Raw genomic sequence first — 5,306 nt, 5'->3', positions numbered from 1 at the left:
GAAGATGGGTAATAATGGCATAATTCTGTTTATTACAATTAATTTTTACTGATATGACAAGTTTGTCATATATTAACCCTGATTACTATATATATATATATATTAGTGATCTCATCTAGCTCTATTATAATATATATTATTATAATAGAGCAGGTTAGCTCACCTGGAATAGAGAAATAAAGAGAACAATCCATCTTCACCACCACAACAGTTCACCCCATCTTCGTGGCGTGCGTGGCGTAGCGTCAAGAGACAAATACAATAAACCGTATATTCTTGGGGGATGTTTCTCTCGCGCATGCGCCGACTATTATGCACCAGAGCCCGCGGTGCGAAAATCCAATATAGACACAGTCTGGCTCTCGCTCGTCTGCTTTTAAAGAGTATAATTAACGTTGAGAACCTGCTACGACCACGGAACGCACGCAACGAATGGATCGATCATCGTTCAGCGACAGGACACATGACAAGCGACATTTCGCCGATCAGCAAAGTTAACAACAATGGCGATCAAACAGGTATACTCGAGAGAGCGAGAGAGGAGAGAGAGAGAGAGAGCGAGAGAGAGAGAGAGAGAGAGAGAGAGAGAGAGATAGAGAGAAGAGAGACGATAGAGAGAGAGAAGAGAGAGAGAGAGAGAGAAGAGAGATGGGAGAAGAGAGAGAAGAGGAGAGCGAGAGAGAGAGAGAGTACGAGAGAGAGAGGAGAGAGAGAGAAAAGAGAAAGAGAAGGGAAGAAGAGAGAGAGCGAGAGAAGGGAAGAGAGAGAGAGAGAGAGAGAGAAGGGTAAGAGAGAGAGAGAGAAAGAGAGCGAGAAGGGAAGAGAGAGAGAGAGAGAGAGTACGAGGGATAGAGAGAGAGAGAGAGAAGAGAGAGAGAGAGAGAGAGCGGAGAGAGCGAGAGAAAAGAGGATAGAGGGGGAGAGGGCAACATGAGAGAAAGAGGTGGGGAGGGAGAAAGAAAGATAGACAGAGAGAGAAAAGGGGAGGGAAGCCAAGAAGATAGACAGAAGAGAGAAAGAGAGCAGGAGAGAGAGAGAGGGGGGGAGAGAGAGATGAGAGAGAAAGAAGAGAAGAGAGTGCGAGAGAGAGAGAGAGAGGTGTGTGTGTGTGCGTGTTTATTGTGGATTATTTTGTGGACATAGATTTATTGTAGGCATTTCGTCGTTGTTCGGTTGGTGTCGTCGTTCAAGTGTCGTTCGTTCATGTCACATTTCATGTCGTTCGTTTCGTTTCGTTTGTTCGAACTACGTATTGTTCGTTCTTCGTGTGTTCGTTCGTGTCGTGTTTTCTTGTTCGTGTCGTCGTCGTTCCGTCTCGTGCGTTGCGTTCGTTCGTTCGTGTCCGTCCGGGTCGTTCTTTCGTTCGTTCATTCATTTCACTCGCCATGAAACACCGTACTTGATTCATTCCAACACTCAGAAGCACGAGGCTACGCCCAGTCGATACACCATGTCTCTAATTGCTGTCTACCGGCGTGACCGCCAATTAATTCTCGATCAACGTGCGAGACAGTAATAACATGTAGCGAAGCCGAACAAGTACGGATGTGTATGTTGGCGAACATGCACGGGGCCCGAAAAAAGGACACGCCGCCGGCGTTGAAGAAAAAACACGAAAACAGTAAACAGAAACTCACGAGTCGATAACTCTACGCCCGAACGCAGCTCATAGATTACACTCTAACTAGTAGAAGCGATGGTGTGGGCCACCGTTAGTGTTAGTGTTTCTGAGAGTGTCAATGTCGGCCCCGGGGTAGCTCGCCGGAACGTACGCCTGGTACGTCGCCGGTATAACGCGAAGCTACCTGGTACTATCTAATATGCCGGAGACCGTACCGCCGCCTACTTCAGACTAACGACTCTTAGGGAGTCGCCCTACGCCTACTTCGCTTAACCCTAACTCTAACCCTAATCGCTAACCCTATACCCTAATCCTAGAACCCTAATCCGTAACCATTGCATAGATATAGTGACCCCACGGCGTACGTTTCGCGGTATACCGGACGGTACGCCGAGTACGTTCGCGCAGTAACCTGGGGGACATAGACCCTATGAGCGTTAGTGTTTAGTGGTGCTCAAAGTTTGGTTGTCGTTATCAGGGTAATACAGATATTGTAGCCCGAGTAATATATGTATACACAAAGTGGTACCAGACTTGTATACAGAAAGTGTACCCTAACTCGCCAACCCTATACGCCTACCGCTAAAACGCGCTAACGTCTAACGGTCCCTAAGACGGTACCCTAACCCTAACCCTAAACAGTACGCATCATTATAAAAATAAATAAACATAAATACCAGAGCTAATAATACCTTTTTAGGTAATTAATTAGCTCTTGATAATACTAAACAACCTTAAAAGCTGACCTCGGGTAACATACTGTAGTACTGATACGACAACGAACCGCCATCTCGCGTAGTGTGTGGTTACGCAGATAAATAGAACGCTGGTGTGTTAACGGCACAGCGGCACTTGGGACAGGAGTCAGTAATAAACTTGTTAAAATAATATGAACACACATTCACAGATAGGCCCCTAACTACCGTACCCTCTGTTACAGTTCCACTGTTGGTTGCGACACCTAGTAGTAATCAAGACTTCCTTCGATAAAAACCTATGTAAAACCTAACGCCGAACGCTCGGCGCGCACTCGCCGCTGCGAGGGCTGCTGTGAGACGCTATGAATGATAATATAATAGATATATATTTCATATAGATATAGATATATATAGATATTATGCTAGATTATCTATATATATAAGAAGTATTAAAATAAGTATTATATAGATATATCTAATATATTATATATATATATATAGTGTATAGATATATTAGATAATATATCTATATATATATCAATTTAGGCGTCCGACAGCGGCCATCTGCGCCGCGGCTTCGGCGTTAGTTTTATACATAGGTTATTATGAAGGAAAGTTGATATACACGTGTCGCAACAGTGAACTGTAACAGAGGGGTAGGTATAGGCCTTAATTTGTGATTGTGTGTTCATATTATTTTTAATGTTTTTACTGACCTCTTCCCAAGTGCCTGTGGGTGTTAAGCCACTCGCAAGGGCAAACCGCCTGGCTTGAAGTGTCAGCAATCGAAACTAAGCTAAAAAAATATTCCCATAATCAGCCGGGTTTACTTAGAGACAAGGAACAATGTATGTTTCTAACTCAAATATTCTTCCATAACCGATTTGAAAAAAAAAGAAGCAAAATCTTCTTCGCGAAACATGCAACATTTACAACGTGTTTTTACACTGAGAAGTAGCAGTATCTAAAGGCAGTATCTGACTAAGGCAGATGGGGTCGTTGTCGTATCAGGTACTACAGATATGTACCCGAGGTAGTTTTAGGTTGTTTAGTATTATGCTGTGTATTTTATATGAGTATGTTTAGGTTAGGGTTAGTGTTAGGGTTAGGGTTAGGGTTAGGGTTAGGGTTTAGTGTTAGGTTAGCGTAACACTTCTGTAGTACAGTCTGGTAGCACTTTGGTGTATGACATAAATGTACTCGGGGACATGACTCTGTAGTACCAGTGATACGACAACGGACGCGCTCGAGCGTCACTAAGCTCCGTGCCTTTGTCGCCTGCGGTACACCGGCTAGTTGTTCAACGTGTTATTAAGTATAGCTTTAGGATCTGCGCAGCAGAGTGCTGGAAGCTGATGCTGAAACCGCAAATAATTGGCAGGGAATATCTTCGCAAAGTAAGTCGAAATGAGATTAGGTCCATTGGTAGTTTTTCCCGTCGTCGTTGAAATAGGTCTGCTAGATTGATTTTTGTCTCAAGTGAAGGAAGTGAGTTTGAGACCTGACGTATTGTTGTGTGGTGTGTGTGTGTGTGTGTGTGTGTGCTGTGTGTGTGTGGTGTCGTGTGTGTGTGTGTGTGTGTGTGTGTGTGGCGTGTGGTGTGTGTTGTGCACAGGCACTTGAAGGCGTTTTCAAGCTGTAAAGCAGCACGCCGCGCATTCGCCGCACATTGACACATAAATATTATAGTTGAAAACGCATCAAGATGCCTTGTCGTGTGTGTGTGTGTGTGTGTGTGTGTGTGTGTGTGTTGTGTGTGGTGTGTGTGTGTTGTGTAAGTGTGTGTGTGTGTATGTGTGTGTGTGTGTGAGTGTGTGTTGTGTGCTGGCTGTGTGTGTGTGTGTGTGTGTGTGTGTGGTGTGTGTGTGTGTGCTGTGTGTGGGGTGTGTGTGTGTGTGTGGACATGATTACGCTCGGTTGATTATAATAAACGCAATTATTATTAATGTATGCGAACAAGTCCGATGTGTACACGGTAGATGTCCAGGGGAATGTGTTTCGCTTCATGTTTCTCGTTTATTTTCTCGCTTATTTCTTCTTCCTTGTTCTAGCTTCTACTTCTACTTCTACTTCTAACTTCTTCTTCTTCTCTTTTTCCTTTTTCTTCTTCCTCGTTCTGTTCTCTGTTCTCTGGCGTCTTCGTCTTCGTCTTCGTCTTCGTCTTCGTCTCGTCTTCGTCCTTCGTTCTTCGTCTTCGATCTTCGTCTTCGTCTTCGTCTTCGTCTGTCGTCTTCGTTCGTCCTCGCTCTTCGTCTTCGTCTTCGTCTTCTTGTCCTTCGTCTTCGTCTTCCGTTTCTTCGATCTTCGTCTTCGTCTTCGTCTTCGTCTTCGGTCTTCGCTCTTCGTCTTCGTCTTCGTCTTCGTCTTCGTCTTCGTCTTTCTTCGTCTTCCGTCTTCTTTCTATCTTCTTCTTCTTCTTCTTCTTTCTTCTCTTCTTCTTCTCTTCTTCTCTCTTCGCTGCCTTCCTTCTTCTTCTTTCGTCCTTCTCTCTTCTGTCTTCTTCTTTCTTCTTCTTCTTCTTCTTCTTCTTCTTCTTCTCTGCTTCTTCTTCTTCTTCTTCTCCTCCAACGTTTTCTTGTTCTTCTTTTTCTTTCTCTTCCTGCGCTAGTGCTGGTAACCTGGATGATCGATCAAGCCTGCGCTGTGTGCACTTACGGTTGCTAGTGCAACCTTTGCAGTGTAGTGATCGCTAGTGCTATAGCAGGGTGGGTGTGGACGTTTGATATTCGCCAGAACGGGCAATTTCGCTGAACATGACAGCATCACCTCAGAAGCGGCGAGCAATCGAACTGCTGGGAGGAATCTTACCAGTTAGGCAAATTGGAGGAGACGCGAGAGAGGGCGGTAGAGACCAAAGGAGAAGGGCACTGAGAGGAAGGTTTCGCGCGGACGCTAATCGAAGGTCGAGAGATGGAAGTAAATAATGAGGTTAAATAATGAACTCACTCACAGATATATATATATATATATATATATATATATATATA

Source organism: Priapulus caudatus, unplaced genomic scaffold (genome assembly GCF_000485595.1).
Source record: "Priapulus caudatus unplaced genomic scaffold, Priapulus_caudatus-5.0.1 Scaffold1385, whole genome shotgun sequence".
In the NCBI taxonomy this organism is placed as follows: domain Eukaryota; kingdom Metazoa; phylum Priapulida; class Priapulimorpha; order Priapulimorphida; family Priapulidae; genus Priapulus; species Priapulus caudatus.
Note: the sequence above shows the minus strand (reverse complement) of the source record.